General features: G+C 52.4%; 1 long non-coding RNA gene across 2 annotated transcripts; it reads right to left on the reverse strand.

The window, feature by feature from the left end:
* Window positions 1-2,406: 2,406 nt before the first annotated feature.
* On the reverse strand, window positions 2,407-12,460 carry LOC129033864 (uncharacterized). Of its 2 annotated transcripts, XR_008501694.1 has the most exons (4): window positions 12,269-12,460; window positions 8,927-9,029; window positions 7,428-7,542; window positions 2,407-3,370 (listed from the first exon to the last, which is right to left on the reverse strand). It is a non-coding gene; the product is annotated as an uncharacterized LOC129033864 (long non-coding RNA). The 2 variants fall into 2 exon arrangements; XR_008501693.1 differs by lacking the exon at window positions 7,428-7,542 and having other exon boundaries at window positions 12,269-12,430.
* Window positions 12,461-19,270: the final 6,810 nt, after the last annotated feature.

Below are 19,270 nucleotides of genomic sequence, written 5' to 3' on the forward strand. Positions count from 1 at the left end.
AACAAACAATTCATAAGTTTTAAATTGCACACCATTCGGAGTAGACTGAAAAATCCCACTGAGTGCAGCCCCATCCAGCTTGGGTGTGAATCATCCCCCTGTCCAGCGTCTTTATGCTGTACCTGCAACTCCCCCACCTGTGAGTCATCAGCATCGTCTGCTCCTGACATCCAGCCTGCAGTGTCATCATGGCTCGATGGCCCAGGGTAACCACAGCAGGTGACCCTCCCTCTGACGTACGTATCATCAGAAGGTCGGCAGCAGCCTGACACTATGTCGCAGTGCCCGTGTCTCACTCACTCACAAAGGCATTGTGTCATCTCACAGCCTCACAGAAAGAGTGAGTGCGGCACAATCGGGCGTTTGGAGTAAGAGAAGCCACACTCCCATAACCCTTATGACAGTATGTCCTGATTATTGCTCTATTGTATTCGTGGTTGCTATTGTTAATCTCTCACTGTGCCTAATTCATAAATTAAACTTTATCATAGGTTTGTACGTGTGGGAAAAGTTCAGTACTACCCACGGTCTCCAACATCCACTGGGGGTCTTGGAGCACACCCTTGCAGATCAGGGGGACTCCTGCAGAGTCAATAAAGAAGGTACTTAAGTTAAAACCAGTGGCTCATAACCCAATATAACTGGTGTTCTTGTAAGAAGAGATCTGGACACAGATGCACAAAGGGGAATGACAAGGTGAAGACCCAGGAGGAGGAGACAGCCACCTGCAAGCCAAGGAGAGAGAGGCGTCAGGAGAAACCGCATTGACACGCTGCCCCACTGCACACACCACCCAAGGAAGAACCCCAGATGGGGCTGACTTCCTAGGAGGTGGGAAGCCAGCCCCATCCCCTTGATTACAGCAGGGCAAACTGAGGCTGACACTGCTCTATCTCCTTGGGGCAGCTGGAAGGAAGGAATCACTCCCTTCAAACACCCCCCCCCCCCAGCTCTGGGCCATCCCTCGCAGGCCCAAGTTCTTTCTGCCCTGGATTAGGATGATTTATATCTTTTTCATGCATTTATTTATTCATTCCATTATCTAACTCATATTTATTGAACACCTACTATGTGCCAGGCACTGGGCTAGGTGCTGGGGAGATCGTGGTGAGCAGGACAGACAAGATCGCTGCCCTCACAGAGCTCATGTGCTAGTGGGGACGGAGTGTGCACATGAAATCTAATGAAAGAAGATCATTTTAGAGAGGGGCTCTGAAATGCTGGGGGCTAGCATGACAGTTACTAGGGACCACAGGGACTGAGGCAGGGAGACAATGTCCAAAGGGTGATCCGGGAAGGTGACATTTCAGTGGGACTCAAGTGACAGGGAGCAGCCCATGTGTGAATGCTGGAGGAGGTGTGCTCCCAGGGAAAGGAGCTGCGCGTGGACATACCTGCATCTGGAGAGAGCGTGGGCTATCAGAGGAGCAGTGAAGAGCGCAGTGTGGCCGGAGCACACTGAGCAGAGTGAAGAGGAGGGTGAGATAGGGCCCCGGAGCTGTGAAGGAGGACCTTGTCTTGAACCATCCTCAGGGGCAATGTGCCAGAGGAGGGTCCAGCCTCCAGGCTCCTCCTCTGCCAGCCCCATCTGCCCCTGGGCAGTTGCCTGGGAGGCAGCAAGGAACATGAAGAGTCACATGTACTCTGAAGACAAAACTAAACTGGAATCTCAGCTCTGAACCCCAAGCTATGTGACCTTGATTGTGTCATTTTCTAGAAGACACTGTCCTTTGCAGCCCAGACCCCTCCTTCTGGACCAAGGTATTTGGGAGTGTTGAAGGCTGAAGCCTGGCAGCTGCGTCCCTAGGCAGTGCCCTTGGATAGCAGCAGCCACTTCGCCCAAGGTCATACCCCTCCTGGGGAGGAAGGGGGCTTTGGTAGGCATCCCACATCCAATGTCTGGCTGATGAGGGGGTACAGAGTCCTGGCCCCTTAATTAGAAGTTAAGAACCACTCTGAAGGGCCATTCAGGTAGGAATGGCTGAGGCTTCTGTTGCCCGCAATCAACTTCTCCCTCTGCCCAGTCCTCCTTCCCTCACTCCCTCACCAGTGTCGAGCCTTAGCCTACTCCCTAATAAACTTCCTGAATGCAAATCTTCATCTCACAGTTTGTTTCCCTGGAAAACAGACCTAAGACACACTTCGTTTCTCTGAAACTCAGTTTCTGCAGATGCACAACTCAGTTTCTGCAGATTTACTGAGTTGTAAAGATTAAAAACAATGATGTATGCAAAGCTCCTGGCCCAGGACATGACAAGTCTTCAATAAATGTCACTTGTTCTCTTTTCTGGCCTCTCTGTGCCCTTTGGTCTCACACATATGTGTATCTCCCATTGAGCTGAAGCCAAGGCCTTATATGGGGTAGATGCCCAGTGTGTTCTGAATTGAGTCAATACACAACATATGATAAGCATTGCACTTGTCACATTTATTAGAAGATGAAGTGGAAATGGTTCATTGTCCCCCAGTATCCATGCTCAACTTCTCTCATAGAAATAAAACTCTAGACTTTTAGCTGGGTACACTTCATCCCAGAATGAAGACTACAGCCTTCCCTGCAGCTAGGTACGCCCATCCGTTTAAATGCTGGCCAGTGAAACATGAGCAGAAATGATGTGTGCAACTTCAAACGTGTTCTTAAAAAGAAAGGTCATGCTTTGCCCTTCCCACTGGCAAGAATGCAGACATGATGACTGGAGCTAGAGCAGCCACATTGGACCACAGAATAGCAGGGCAACTGTGAAGCCAGCAGATGTACCCTGGGCTGAATGCTCACTGGCTGTGCCTTTCAGGGCCTAGTGCAGCAAATCTCTCACCTCACAGAGCCTCAGTGTTTGCATATGTGAAATGAGACAGAAATTCTAAGTGAGACCATATACAATGGAATCTCATTGTACCCAACAGTTCTATTTTACAGGGGAGAAAAATTCCCTTAGAACTGAAGGGCTTGGGCTCTTGGGAATATTGAATTTCAGACTAACTCCTTCTTAATTAACTCATTTTGTTCATATTTATCTTTGTAGTGTGACCTTCCTTTCCTGGGGATGGTCCAGATCTAGCAGGTCCAGGGGAAAGGCTAACAAATAAAGAAGCAGATCTCTCCCTGTCAAAGAGGGCATCGAGTTCATGTAAATTAAAATGTGGGCCTGGCAGGCCTCCACAAGGCACGTCAGAGGTCCAGAGGCACTCATGATGCTTATATGCTTGTTGTTCTGTGATGATTTAAAATGCCCTCAGAGCTGCAGGCACCATGGTGGTCTGGAGAGGTGCAGGTGAACCAGGAGCCGTGGAGCCTTTGCATATAGAAGAAGAGGAGGGTTTTCCTATAGATCCTGGCCAACGATGGAGAGGTTTCCATGAGCTCGCTTGTCTTTGAAGTTAAGAAAAAAAAGAAGTTTCCATGAGCACAGCAAAGGGGCATAGGGCGGACCCTGGCCTAGATGAAATGGAGGGTTTTGGAGGAAATTGGGAAGAAGAGTTTTAGAGGACAACTCATGAATGCGTAGAAGTAGCATGGATTGGCTGTGGGTGTTGGTGGATTCAAGGACTGGCTTTCCTCTGGCCTGGACCCAGGCCTCTCCAGACCTCAGCCCAGCCCCATCCCAGCTGCCCTGCCTCCAGACCCTGCCCACCCTCTGAGATCCAAGGAACCTTGGCTTTCTGCTCTATGCACCCCAGGGTATCACCCAAGGTCACGTTTAGACTTTTCACAAGAATTGGACAATCAGAGCAGACAAACAGTATGAATAGCAGCAGTGCACAGCTCGGAATCTTGAAGGAGGCTGGGGTAGAGGATGGTGTATGTGTGCAATTTCAAAGCGCTTTACCCACTGGAACTTCTGCAACCAGAAAGATGGAAGAAGTCAAGGTACTTTTTCTTTTTTCCCCCCACCATATACAGCTGAAAGTCATAGGTATTCTGTGTAGAATGAATACAAGAAGGCCCTAACAGGTGCAGAGAAGCACCAGCCGGGAGCCTCAGGACCTGGCAACAGCATGGTGGTGAGTTCCATCTTTTTGCTTCATGTTTGCCAAACTGGGTACTAGAGGGTCTGCAACCTAGAAACACCAACAGGCTCAGAAAACAATCCCCCAGAAAAACCCACTCCCTCTAGCCAGGCAAGGGGCATTCTGGAAAACTTTAGAAGATAACTGACCTACACCATCAGACCACACAGGAAAAGATGAGTCCCCACACCACCCTGGCCAGCAGAGACTGAGGAGGGAGCCTAGACCTCCACCCTCACCCAGATGTACTGACTGAGGTGCCACCCCTCCTTGGGAAGGTATTGGAGAAGCCCAGCTGGGGGCGGGGAAGTCCACCACAGCCGGGCCTCAAAGGAGGCTGTTGAGACAGAGGTTTAAATAAGGCCAGGAGCCCCACCACATAACCCCCAATATCCAGGCTTCAATCACAAATCACTCCACACCAGGATCCAGGAAAACACCAACCCTGAGGAGAAGAGATGCAGAGACTAACCCAGGATGACACCAACGGCAGCATCATCTGAACAGTTTGAAGCCACCATCACAAAAATGCTCAACGGCAAACACAATGGAATCAAGTGAGAAAACAGAAAATCTCTGCAGAGAAACAAGCCACAAAGAGGAACAAAATGGGAACTCAGGGTTGAAAACGCAACAGCCAAAATTAACTCAGTGGATGGCTCAATGCCAGAACAGAGAGGCTGGAGGGAAGAGTCAGTGAACCTAAAGATAAAATAATAGAAATTACTCAATTTGAACAACAAAGCAAAAAATAGACTTCGATAAAAATGAGCAGAATCTCGGGTATGTATATTTTGGCCTATATACATTTTGGTCTATATTTTGGTCTTTCTATAACAAAAGGCCTAGCATTCGTGTCATGAGAGATCCAGAAAGAAAGAAAGATGAGGGTGGAGCTGAAAAGATTTTCAAGGAAATAATGGTTAGAAATTTCCTAAATTTGTCAAAAGACATAAATTTACAGATTCAAGAACCTGAGCAAACCCCAGATGGCATCAATTAAAGCAAACCTATGCCAAGACACCTTCTATTGAGACTTCAGAAAACTAAAGACAAAGACAAAAATCTTGAAAGTGGCAAGAAAGAAACAACATCTTGGCCAGGCACCATGGCTCACGCCTGTAATCCCAGCACTTTGGGAGGCCGAGGAGGGCAGATCACTTGAGGTCAGGAGTTCAAGACCAGTCTGGCCAACATGGCAAAACCCCGTCTCTATTAAAAATACAAAAATTAGCCAGGTGTGATGGTGCATGCCTGTAATCCCAGCTACTAGGGAGGCTGAGGCAAGAGAATCATTTGAACCTAAGAGGCAGAGGTTGCAGTGAGCCAAGATCGCACCACTGCCCTCCAGCCTGGGCGACAGAGAGAGACTCCACCTCAAAAAAAAAAAAGAAACAGGCTGGGCGTGGTGGCTCATGCCTGTAATCCCAACACTTTGGGAGGCTAAGGCAGGCAGATCACGAGGTCGGGAGATCAAGACCATCCTGGCTAACACGGTGAAACCCCATCTCTACTAAAAATACAAAAAATTAGCCGGGCATGGTGCCATGCGCCTGTAGTCCCAGCCACTAGGGAGGCTGAAGCAGGAGAATCGCTTGAACCCAGGAGGCGGAAGTTGCAGTAAGCCGAGATCGTGCCACTGCACTCCAGCCTGGGCGACAGAGAGAGAAAAAAAAGAAACAGCATCTTACCTGTGAGGGAAAACCATTTTAATGACAGCAGATTTCTCACTGAAACCATGGAGACCAAAAGGAAGTGGCACAGCAATTTTCAAGAGCTGAAAGAAAAGAACTCTCAGCCCAGAATCTTACATCCAGTGAAAATACCCTTCAGAAATCAAGAGGAAATCAAGACATCTTCAGAAGAAAAAAAAAACAGAGACTTTGTCACCAGCAGACCTACCCAAATGGAGTGATTAAAGGAAGTTTGCCAAACAAATGACAAAAGAAGGAATCTCAAAGTGTAAGGAAGGAAGAACACAGTCAACAAAATATAGATAGATACAATAGACCTCATCTCTTGAGTTTTCTAAATTATGCTTGACAATTGGAGCAAAAATTATAACACTGAATGATGTGATTGCCAATGTATGTAGAGGAAATATTAAAGAGAATTGTTATACAGGGGGAGAGAACAGGGAATGTGAAGGACTTAGGTTTCTCCACTTCACCCCAACTGATAAAATGTCAACATCAGCTAACTGTGATAAGTTATATATGTATGATCTAATACCTGGAACGACCACTAAAAAATCTGCACAAAGAGATGCTCTCAAACACACTATATACAAACCGAAATAGAATTTGGCAGGCCTGGGTTCAGGGCTGAGACAGAGCCTAGTGAGGTGTCAGAGTGGGGCATAAGCCTAGGGCTGGCCTGTCCACCCAGTTTCAGCCAAGGGTGGCATGGGGGTATGGAGAGGGAGGGCGCTGTGCAGGCTGGGACAAGGGGGAGGCAAAAGAGGCATCCTCCATAAAAAATGCAGGGAAGCACTCACTGCCAGGCCTGCGGGTGGCCTCCGAGAGGCTGAGCCTCATGGAGGAGAGGCAGCCAGTTCCAGGCAGTGTGGCAGGCCAGGGGCAAACTGGAACTGGAACTTGGGGAACAGATTCTGAGGTCACCCTCTCAGGGGGTAGGAGTTTGCATGTCCCTAGTTGAATACAGAGACCCAGCCAGGGGCAGGGTCTGGCCTTTAGGTCACTGTGGGGAACTGAATGGGGAAACCAAGGCTGGAGCACAAAGTAATGGATTAGACCAGCACTGCACAGTGGTGGTGGGTGTAGGGGAGATGCGGTAGCTTTGTGGCGCTGGGTGCAGGGACCTCCAGGGTCACACCAGACACAGGGCTGAAGGACCATGGGGCAGATCACATTTCCAGAGGCGACCACACAGCACCTCCCATCCTGCAGACTCTTTTGCAATGTGACTGTCTTAGTCCGTTTTGTGCTGCTACGAAAGAATACCTGAGGCTGGATCATTGATAGAGAAAAGAGGGTCCTTTAGCTCGCCATTGTGCAGACTAGGAAGTTCGAGGACATGGCCCTGGCTTCTGTTGAGGGCTGTCATGCAGCTTCATAACATGGCCAGGGTCACAGAGAAAGTGGGCAAGTGTGAAGGGTGGTAAACTGAGAGGTGTCTGGCTTTATAACCACCCACTCTCGAGGGAACTAACTAATTCCCATGAGAACTCATCCAGCCTCACCAGAGTGAGAACTTGCTCACGGCCTAGAACAGCACCAACCACTCATGAGGGAAGACCTCATGACATAAACACCCCCCGCTAGGCCCCACCTACCACCACCACCACATTTCAACACAAGCTTTAGGGACAAACAGACCATGGCATTGACCTTGTCTTGTCCCTGCCAAAGGGTGGCCTCTAACTTCCCCACCCCCATGCCCCTGGCCTTGAACCTGACCTGGCCTTGGTGATTTCCTTTGCAGTGACAAAATGTTGTAGGAATGAGGTCAGAAGAATGAGGTCCCTAGGAACACTGGTCCTCAGGATGCTTCTCCGGAGCCCGGCCTGCCGTGCTGTGAGGAGGGCCGAGCCACCCAGAGAGGCTATGTCAGCTTTCACTCAAGCCCTGGTGCCAGGCTTGGGTGTGAGGAAGCCTCTAGGTCCCTGCAGCCCCCAGTAGCCTGAGTCACCAGGGTCACCACCCAGCCTTCAGTCTCCCCAGCTTTCTGGGACATGTGGAACAGAGGGGAAGCACCCTGATGCACTCTGGCTGAATTCCTGACCTACAGACTTAGAGAGCAGGAGAAAATGGCTGCTGTTTTAGGCCTCTAGGCTTGGAGTGGTTTGTCACCCAGGCACCTAGAACAGAGCTCCCCTCCTGTTCACGCCATCCCCACCTGGGCCAAAAGACTTCCCTACTTTTTTTTTTTTTTTTGAGACAAAGTCTCATTCTGTCACCCAGGCTGGAGTACAGCGGCGTGACCTCGGCTCACTGCAACCTCCGCCTCCCGGATTCATGTGATTCTCGTGCCTCAGCCTCCTGAGTAGCTAAGGCTCCCCTACTTTTAAGTGGGCAGGGGGCTGGAGGGGTTGGAGGCCCAGGACAGAGGAGGCAGCTTGGCTGCCTTGGCACAGGGCCTGCAGGATCTGGGGAAAAGGCTCGGGCTCGAGGGCCCTCCACCACAACTGCCACCTGGGCCAGTGTCCTCCCATCCCTGGCCCCCTGTACCTTCATCTGTTGCACAGGGATGGCGAGGCAGAGAACATGCCCAGCACACACTTGAGTCCACTGTGCACGAGCTGGCTCCTGCTTTTCCTTATGCAGCTGCTATCAGGAGTGTGCTGCCTGGTCTGTAGACAGCCCGCAGGGGCACCTCAGAAGAGGTAGGGCCATGCACCTTCTAAGCCTCGACTTTCTGCTTCTCCAAGTGAGAGAAGCACTGCGTGGGGTGCCTGACGCCGATCCCTCTGGGTCTCACCTCCTCCCTTGCCCTTGAATTGTCTTCCTCCCCATCACCTGACAACACTACTCTTGCCTGGCTGGACCCCAGCTTCCTCCCTTGCCCCGGCAACCCTCTCTCCCAAAGACACCACTGAGACTTTAGAACTTTACAGCTGACCTCACCGCATCTGCCTAGCACTCTTCACATGCCACGGTCAAGGTCTCCTGTGACCTGGCCTGGCTGCCTCTCTCCCTGTCTCCTGATCCCTGCCCTGTGAAACCTTCCCCTGCTCAAACTCCAGATACAACTCGACGGACAGTGGAGAATCCTGGCAGACGCCACCTCCACCTGTGATGGAGGTGAAGGGCCCTGGAAAGCAGTGGCGCTGGTGCATAGACCCCCATGTGGTGTGATGAGGGGCACCTCCTCTCTGTGGTCCTCCCCCTCAGGATGCCAGTGCCATCATAAGGAAGCATCAGAAAAGCCCCAGGGGAGGCCCATCCTGTGGACTAACCGGCCAGCGCCCTTCCAGAGTGACCAGGTCACAAAAGATGAGGAAAGGCTGGAGGGGACCAGGGAGACAAGATGACCACACAAAATGGATCCTGGATTATTTCCTGAAACAGAAAAAGGACATCAGTGGAAATGCTGGAGACATCTGAACTCTAGTTGATGGTGGCATAGCAACAGTTATTCCTTAGTTCTGACAGTTATACCCCGGTTACGTGATGTGTTAACATACGGGACAGGAATTCTCTGCACCACCTTTCAGTTCTTCAGTAAATCTAAAATTATTGCAAAATAAAAGGTTTAAAAACCCTAGATGCTTAAAAATTCCTTATCATTTCTCTCACTGTAACTGTGTGCATAATCACTGTAATAACTCAAATCAGCCGAGACACACAATGGTGACAGTGCCGGCCTCCCTTCAAAGAGAAGCTGGCGTAATGCGCGTGCCTCCAGGTCCCGTGCATGTGTTAACACATATCATAACTCGATTTTGTTTTTCTCATAAATGGGATATAAAGCACACTGTGTCCTGCCACTTGCTTTTTCTCCTGTTACTCCCCCTGGGGTGTCTTCCAGGTGGGGCCTGTGTTCACGGCCGTGGATGTAAAACCACATTTCAAGCAGGCTTCTCCGTGAGTTGTAATTTCTGTGTCTGACTCCTCATCAGGGCCGATTCCATAGATGCTGTATTTACCTAGTACTGTGCACCGTGAGTGGCTCCTTCCAGGAGTGAAGAAAAGTGCCGAGTTACCATTTCTTGTTCTAAGCTCTTGCTTCCATTATCTTCAAAACACATTTCCTTCACATGAAACTTCTTAAGCCACTTGCTCATTTTGTTAGGGTTAGTTTAATTAAAACCAGAGACTATAATCCACAAATCCACTTACCCAGGCAATTCACTGAAACAGAATAGACCTGTGTGGGCCCCTCTATGCTTCAGGCCTCCCCCTGCCGCGAGGGGATGCGGCTGTCCCAGCACCAGGGCTGAGAGAGGGCCTCCGGAGGGCGGTGCCGTCTTTACAGTAGGCATTGATCAAGCTGATTTCTTTCTTGTTGTGAAGTAACACAGGTACAAAATAGAAGTTCTAATGTTTTCTTCTCACACCCTGTGGTATTCACAGAAGTTCCAGCATATTTTTTGCAGCATATTCACCAGTGGCTTGGCCTGCATGGAGGGTTGGTGCTCCATTTTGGGGACCCCTGGGCCGGGTCCTCCGCTATCCTTTGCAAGGCTAACTTGTCCTCCAGGCTCTGGAGACTTGCCTGCCCCCCAGAAAGAGAGGCAGAGAACATGCACAGCATACACTCGAGCCTGACTCCCCAGCTGCATCAGGAGCCCCCCTCGCTCTGGTCACAGCCACCTTCCTCCCTTTGGTCGAACATGATGCTGACCATACCAGTGGGTGCAAGCGACCCCCTGAAGCCTCTGAGGGCAAGCTCCTGCTCTCTGTGCTCACGCTGCCCACACAGGCCAGTGCTGAGGGGTGCTGAGGATGCACGGTGGAGGAAGGAATGGGAGAAGAGTTTGGATCTGCTCTGAACACGGGGGGAGAAGACCTGCTCCTCTCTCTCACCACAGCCCACCACGCCCCAGCACACAGCTGTGCCTGCTGTGCATCTCACACCTGCCCCTCCTGTCTTCCCCACACTCAGCCACCAGTCAGAAAGCTGTGGCCCCTGCTTCCCAGCTTCCCCTCTAGACACCCCTGCACCCCCAGGACTCAACGGCACGCCCCTACTTAGATGCTGTCCGTGGTTCCCCCACTGCATTTAAAGGCTACTCCTGCCCAGGCACGAGGCTCACTGTTGGCCCTGGCTAGCCGCTCCCCCACCACCCCGCACTGGGCCTCCTCGCCCTTTTTGTCCTTGGAACCTTGGCACAGGCCTGGGATGCTCCCCAGCTCTACACAGCCACCCTGCTCCATGTCCCCTGGAAACTAGGCAGGGCCTCCTGCTGTGAGCCTCATGTGTTTCTCTTCTCTTTAAAGGCCGCAGTGTACCCACACACCCAGTGGGTGTTTGCTAAAGGCAGGCACACATGAGCAAAGAAAGGGAAGGAGAAAGGACCAGCATGCCCCACCCCGGGAGGTGAGGCAGTGGGCAAGGCCCCAGGCTCTGGGCTGAAGGCGGCCTCTGCAATCCTAGGTGACACCAAGGTCCAGGTGGGGTGGGGGTGAGCGGCATACCTGGTGGGCACGAGGGTGTGGACAGGGCTGGAAGCAACTGTCCGTGTGTGTCCTGCTTTCCCTCCCTGGGGGGTCCCTTGGGCATCTCAGCCTGGTGAGGCACTTTCCTCCCTCCGAGTGCTGGCACGTGACCAAGAGAGGGTGGTGTCGGGAGGCACCTGTACCTCTGTCTGTGTGAATCAGATCTGCCTGTCGCCGTGAGCTTTGTGTCTGCCTGGATTGGTGCGGGGGTGTGTGTGTTTGTGTACCGGAGTGTGATTGTTTTGGTTTCCTGTGATGAGTGTGGGTGTATTTCTGTGGGGGCCATGAGTGCTCTGTAGGGGTGTCTGCTGTGGGGGTGGGTCCGTGTCCCCACGTGCCTGCGGAGCTGAGTGTAGGTGTCTGTGTGCTCCACGAGCCTGCATGCTCCAGCTCCCACCACTACAGCCCCGCCAGACCCTGCCCAGTTCCCCACTCTTTGCTCCCCACAGTTCCCATCACCTAGCAACAACAGAATCAGAGCAGTGGCCTCTGCAGACAAAGAAGGTGTCTCTAGGAGGGAAGAGCTGGGAGGTGGGAAGTGGGGGAGGGGCCCCAGACCAGGCTCAGAGCATATCGTTGCTCCTGGCCTCCACCGCAGAAGGTGGCTCACCCTCCACATGGAACAGTCTCTCTCCATTCCCTCTACCCTGGCCTTCCTCTTCCTTGCAGGCCCCAGAAGCTGAAGGGGGCTGCTCGGGGTTGGGCTCACAGACACAGTGGTGGAGCTCACAGAAGTGCCCGCACCCACCAGGAGCCCAGGGTGGGCCTCAGCCAGCCGGGGGTAATGAGGCATGGGATGGGCTCTGCGGGCACGAGGCCTGACCCTGAGTGCACCCAGGCAAGGGCGGGGGACACTCAGATCTGCCCCTCTCTGCAGGAACCTGGTTTCCCCACCCTGGAGGCCAGCGCCAAAGGACGTTCATGTGTAGCTGTGGGTAATGGGTGGGCCATCCTGAGGGTTGGGAAGGGAACAGGCCCAGGTGCCTCCTCTGGCCCTCAATGCCCTGCAACCTGGCCTCTCCTGGGACTCCAGTCTCCCCCGCACACCCCTGCCCTGTCCCCACACTCCAGCCATGCTGGCCAATGGGCCAGACTGTCTTTCTTAGGGTCTTTGCACCACCCTCCCCTGCCCAGCACACCCTTCCTCCAGGTTGCCATGGGGCTCACGCCATCGTTCCTGTGGTCATGCGGTTGCCACCACTTGGGCAAAGCTGGTCTTGGCCACTGTATGGCGGCTCCCCTCCCCACCCACTCTGTCTCCCACCTCTGCGTTATCTCGCCTGAGGCACTTAGCTCGCTCTAAGATGGTCCTAGTTACTCCCTGATTGTCTATCCTCTGACTCACCCGTGATCTAATAATAAGCTCCATGATCTAATAATAGCCAGATTCATTTAGCGCTTACTATGTGCCAGGCACCGTTCTAAGCCCTTGCTGTCTTCTAACTCATTTTACCCTTGCAGCAACCATAAAATATAAGAGCTACTGTCTCCAGTTAACACTTGGGGACACTGAGGCAAAGAGCCTGGCTGAATATTGTGCCCGTGATGACAGAGGGACAGCCCATTTTGTTTGCTGCTGTATCCTTAGCACCCAGCACAGGAAAGGGGTCCTGGTACATTTCTAGAAAGAATGGAGGGGAGCAGAGTCCCCCCCGAGCACCTGGGGTTTGATGCCTCCCTGCCCAGAGCCCTTGCTATAGCATCTGTTGGTGAGGGCCGAGGCTCTAGCTCACACCCCAGACCAGGGTAGGGATCCAATCTGGCTTTGAAGACATCATGCGGAGCCTCTGCTCTGGAGATGGGAACCTGCAGACAAAAGCCTCCTTATCTCAATCCTCTGAAAACAGTTTGACTGGGGAGACAGCATTCACTCATGAATTTAAGAAAGAAAAATCCCTGATCCCTACTTTTTGCCAACTTCAATGCTGATTTCTAGTGGTACCAAGAAAAATACAACTAAGCCTCCATCCTCAAGGGGCTCACAGTCTTGTGGGGAGATAGAAAGTTAGTGGTCATTCAGATTGCGGTGAAATCTCTCAACAACTGTCTTCTATTCACAGTTATCAATGTCCTGGAGCGGAGCTGCTGGGGAGGAGGTATGGAGAGTGGCAGGAGATGAGATTGGACAGGGAGGGACATCTCTGAGTTCCTGGCCAGAGAACTAGAGGGCAAACAGAGGCCATTCATGGTCCCACGCAAGAGGAGTGACACATTCGCCTTTGTGCTTTCTAGCTGACTCCCGTGCAGGTGCAGGTGCAGGTGCACACACACACACACGCCGTGTTAGTGGGGCTAGGTGCCACCTTACGAGGCCCCCAATGGAAAAAGGTTTAGGGCAGGGAGTCAGGGGTTTATACAACCATTGGAAGGGTTGGAACATCAAAAGTTGGGACTTGGGGTTTACTGCCAGCTTTCAGGGAAGTAGGATGTTACCGTTGCCTCCCAGGTCAGGAAACTGCTGAAAATTGCTGAAGATGTTCAAAGCTTTCTGTTGTTATTGTACTCAATAAATATTTATAGAATGAATGAGTGAGTGTTCACAGACTCTCATATATATTTATATCACATAGAACTAGTTTTCCCCCAAATTTAATAATTATTTATTAGAAAGGTGAATAAAATTATAAATAACAAAAACAATACCTTCACCATTAACTTAAAAAAATTCTAAATACAATTCTTTTGACTCTCTTGATCATTATTTTTATGAATACATAGGGATGCAATCAAAATAAAGAATATAATTTTGCATCCTAACCTTCTTTGCTTAATTTTTAAATTTTGAAATAACCACAGATTTATAGGAAGTTGCAATGATAATATAAAGAAGTCCTTTGATGTCTTCATCCAGTCTCCCCCAATGGTAACATCTTATGTAGCTATTCAATACTGAAACCAGGACATTGACATTGATACAAGACGCATGTTGAATTTTATGTCATTTTATCATGTGTGTAGATGCAGGCCTGCTGCAGATCCGAGTCCTGTGACCAGGGTCCTGCCCAAGGGTCCTGCTTCCCTAGGCATCCCAGAAGTACAGCCTGCATCTCGACCAGAGCCTGAGAGCAGACACCTGCTAGTTTATCTTTCCCTTCCTGTAGCATGTGACAGAGGTGCCAAGGGCATGGCAGGGGTACTCTGACATGCCACTGCCCCACAGAGCCCATGTCCCAGGGCAGAAGACCCACGACACACAGCCAGCCAGGTGAGAGAAGAAATGTCAGGTACAGAACACAATGAAGAAGAAAGCCGGCTATGAAGGTGGCCCCATTGCAGGCTAGGGTTGGGAAGAGACCCTGAGATGGAGGTGAACGTGCAGGATGTTACTTAGGGAGGGCTCTTGGGTTGATACTGTGAACAGAAAGGGCAAGAGGAGGCAGGGCCCGGGGGGAGCTGTGATCAGCTGCAACAGAAGCCCCAGCAATGCAGGCAGAGATTCTGAAGATCGATGGCCCTCCAGAGGGCCCCAGGGGAGCTGCACCGGTTACTCATAGGGAGGGGAGTGACCTCAGTTGAGGCAGCTCTTTGCAGCTGCGCATGCTGGCTCCTGGCGGATGGGGCAGTGGAGGGGGGGGTCCGAGCACCCCCACAGATGCTGTCCAATTAGGAAGGCCTCTGTGATGCCTCATCTTGTGCATCAACTTGGCCAGGCCACGCTGCCCAGTTTCAGGTCAAACTCCGGTCTAGACATTTTCACGAATGTATTTTTTAGATGGAAAAAATATTTAAGTCAATGGACCTTGAATAAAGCAGATTACCCTCCATCATGTAGGTGGCCTCATCTGATCAGTCAAAGGCCTCAATAGAACCAAGACTGATCACTGCCAAAGAGAGAATTCTTTCAGCAGACGGCCTTCGGACTTGAGCTACGACGGCAACTCTTCCCCGGGCCTACTTGACAGACTTTGGGTTTCTCAGCCTCCACAGTCGTGTGAGCCAATTTCGTAAGATAAATCTCTCTCTCCTCTCTCTCAATCTCCCTCTCAATCTCTCTCTCTCTCCAGGAAAGAACTCCAGGGTAGCTGGGAGCTTGGTATGTTCCAGGACAGCAGGGAGACCAGAGCCGCTGTCAGTGTGAGAGGGTTGGAGTGTAGTGGGGCCCTCCGTGCATGTGGGGCCTCATAAGGTGGCATAGACGCACACTTCTTCTGTGTGGACAGGGTTTGGGTGGGGGTGATACTTCCTCTGTTCCCTGGGTAGAGACTTGATGGCTGGTGGCCTGGGGAAGGCAAGGAGGCCATGAGGAGGCTGCTGCTGTGGTCCAGGTGAGAGGTGACGCCACTGTAGGGCAGCTGGTGGCATGCATAATTCAAAACAAGCATATTGACCAGATGCAGTGGCTCATGCCTGTGATCCCAGCACTTTGGGAGGCCAAGGCAGGAGGATTGCTTGAGCCCAGGAGTTTGAGAGCAGTCTGGGCAACATAGGGAGGCCCTGTCTCTACAAAACATTAAAAAAAAAATTAGCCAGCATAGTGGTGTGCACCTGTGGTCCCAGCTACTTGGGTGGCTGAGGTGGGAGGATCACTTAAGACCAGGAGTTGGAGGCTGCAGAGTCGTGCTCACACCACTGCATTCCAGCCTGGGCGACAGAGTGAGACCCCATCTCAAAAAACAAAAAACAGGGATATTTTGCGGGCAGCATCTGAAGGCCCAGCTGCTGGCTTGGCTGTGGCCTTTGAGGAAATCAGCACAGTCAAGATGGAAGTACAGATGTGGGCAGGCCCTGTGCCAGCCTCCAGATGTTTCCATCCTAGCACTGGTAAGGATGAGCTTATTTGTTGAAGGGGGAAGTCATGTGCTCCAGGAGGGCAAGGGGATGGGGCATTGTTGAATCCTGCCTTATCCCTGAGCCCCCACAACTAGAGAAATATGTGTAACACCAATCGAAAGGCTGCCTTCCTTCCATACCTGTGGCCAGTAGGTGCTCTCAGCCCTACTGCAGGCTAAGGGCGTGGCCACCCCCTGCCCAGGTAGCCTACAAGGAGGTCTGTGCCAAGCCCAGAGCCAGAGCAAGAGCTGGCTCTGCCTGGAGGAGCTCATGCGAGTTGAGGAGATAAGGCACAAAATAATTAGTGAGCAGAGTATATAATTAAGCGCTAAATTGTGTGTTTCAGACTCACCGAGCTGTGGGAGTGTGAGGTGGGGGAGTCACACCAGGCTAGAGTGGCTGGGTGAGGCAGTTTCTGCAGGTTTGGGGCATGACTAAGGGGGGCAGCCCAGAGAAGGGACAAGGTTCCAGATGGGGGCAAGGCAATGGGGCGAGGGGTGGCAGGAGCACAGTGAGGTGCAGAGAAAGGGAAGAGAGCGGCCATCAGTGTGATGGGGTCTGCAGGTTGGGGCCCCAAGACTGCATTGGATAAGCAGTGGATCCCAGCACCTTGTGACATGCTGGGCCTCACGTACCACATCTGTGAAATGGGGATGCTGGATGTATTCAATGGGCAAGTCTGTGTACAGGTCCAGCCCAGGGTCTGGTACATGGGGACACCCAAGCAGACAGACAGGCAGGCACATAGACAGAAGGGACAGGCAGACAGATGGGAGGAGCCAGGTGGTCAGACAGATGTTCAGACATAGATGGGCCAGAGAGACAAGCAAGAGAAGTTCAAATAGACAGCTGGATTCCTGTGTCCCAGCACCTGGCCCTTCCACAGCCCTGACCAGAGCAGGTCCTACCCACCCTCATCCTGCTCTGAGAGGCGGGAAGCCTGGGGCTACCAGGTGGCCCCAAGCCTGAGGGCCCTGCGTGGCAGGGTGTCCTTGCTGCAGCATTCAGGAGCTGGGATTCTGGGAGAGCTGGGCTGACTTCAGGCTTTGGGGGCCAGGGCCCACAAATTCAAAAGGGCCCAAGAAGATGGAAGGCAGGGATGAGCACAGGTGGCCCTGGGCTGGAAGGAAACCAGGAGGCAGAACCATGAGGGACACATGCAGCCTGGCCAGGCTGGGCCCCGGGCGGTCAGGCCAGACACAGGAGAAGGGCAGCATGTTGCTAGCATGGCAAAGGATCCCAGCGGCACAGGAGGCTTCCCCTTGGCAGTGCTGTGTTTGCTGCCTGGCTTAGTGTGCCGTCGCCTGTTAAACAAATATTGTGACAGGCCCACCCCATGCACTCAGGAATGGCAGCGGCACTGGCTGTCACCAAGGGCGGCCAGTAATGGGGGCACTCTGCACCACGCAACCTCTCCTTCCAACTCAGAGCAAGCCTGCTGCCTAAACAAACACAGTGCTTGGCCGCCACCAAACACACCCAGAGGAGACACGGGAGTGGGGCCCAGCCTGACTCCAGCACTCCTGCCCCACACACGCAGGCAGGAGGAGGCAGCCCCACAGGCCCCTCTGCCCCACCTGGCATGGACACATCCAGCCAGCAAACACTGAGCATCTATCACGTGTGCAGCACTGTCCTGGAAACAGGGTAAAGGGTGGAGCTCCTGCCTAACGGAGGAGGCTGGCCACGGACAAATGGAAATACAGCATGCTTGGCGACAATACACAGTCAGGAGAAAAGCCACAGGTAGAGCATGACAGGTGTTAAAGCAAACTAAAAATGGCCTGAGAAGGACTTCATACTTCTATATGTTAGTCCTTGTGGATGAACTGTAACCTAACTTAATAGGTAGACAAAATTGGAAAAACTGTGTTCAAATAAGGCAAACGCCAACCTATAACCAATCCAGCTGTTTCTTTACCTGACTGCCGATTTCTGTACGTCATTTTCCTGTTTTCATCTATAAATCTTCTTCCGCCATGTGTCTGCACTGGAGTCTCTGTGACTCTTCTGTGATTCTGGGGGCTGCCCGATTCCCGAATTGTTCATTGCTCAATTAAACTCCTTTAAATTTAATTCAACTAAAGTTTTTCTTTTATCACAGGGCAGTCAGGGAAGGCTTCCGGGAGACTTGGGCAGAGACCCAAAGGAAGTGAAGGGGTGGGCAGGATGGGAGAACAGCATCTGGAACAGCATGTGCAGAGGCCCAGGGCCAGGGCTGTCACTGGCATGTTCCGGGGCTGGTAAGGAGCTGGGTGTGGTGGAAGCGGACTGTGCACCAGGAAAGGGAACCATGAGGCAGAGATGTCCCCGGCACTCCGTGCAGGCCTCTAGGCCGTTGTTGGACTGTTTCCTCTGAGCAGGTCATGGAGTGCGTGGAACAGAGGAGGGAGGGACGGGACCTGACTTTGGGTTTAGGAGGGGGGTCCCTCTGGCTGCTATGGGGCAGGAGCAGAAGCAGCAAGGCCAGCAAGGAGGCTGCGGCAACAGCTCAGGAGAGGCGGGGCAGGTGGCCCACACCATGGTGTGAACAGAGCCGGAGCGGGAGGTCAGATTCTGGGTGTATTTTGGAGGTGGAGGTGGCAGGGTTTCCTCACAGGCCGTATGTGAGGCGTGAGGGAAAGAGAAGAGATGGGGCAGAATGTGCTCATTCACTCATTTGTTCATTCATCCTACATTCACTTTGTCTTTTTGACTAGGTGGACAGGGAGTGTGGCAGCATTGATGAGAGTAGCTTTGTGGTAACACTCCTCTTAAACATCAAATACGCAGCCTCAGCCACACAGCCAAGGAGGAAGCTGCTCTTCCAAGAGTCTCCCATCCTCCCGTTCCTCCTCCTCCAGCCTGAACCCCTGCCCAGCCCACAGGGACAGCAGGGCTGCAGAGCTTCTGACCTGCCTGGGGTGGGGGCAGGCCAGGGAAGGGTTGTGGACCATGGCAACCTGTGAACCCAGTCCTGGAGGGATGCTGGGCAAAGATGAGGCACAGGGCGAAGGTCGGAGGCAGCGGCGTGCTGGCCCTTGTGCAGCGGGGCAAGGTCTGGGGCCCCGAGCGGCCTCACGCACCTGGCTGGAGGCTCAACTGTCCTGAGGCCAGGCAGCCATTGCAGGATTGTAAGCAGGAGCAATTTTGTTTAAGACGTCGCCCTCTGGTGGCCATGTGCAAGGTGGCCTGGAGAGACAGTCCTGGGAGGGGTGTGGCCCCAGCTAAGGCAGGAGGAGGGCTCAATCAGCCGTCTGTCACCTCACCACAAAGAGGACAGAAGGCCCTGTGCCCCCTCCCACCTAGACCCTCACACTGCCACTGTGTGCTGAGCCTGTCCCTGCCCCACTGTTCCCTCAGCCCTGGTCCCAACCTCACTGTGACCTTGG

Source organism: Pongo pygmaeus, chromosome 2, assembly GCF_028885625.2.
Source record: "Pongo pygmaeus isolate AG05252 chromosome 2, NHGRI_mPonPyg2-v2.0_pri, whole genome shotgun sequence".
Classification (NCBI taxonomy): Eukaryota; Metazoa; Chordata; class Mammalia; order Primates; family Hominidae; genus Pongo; species Pongo pygmaeus.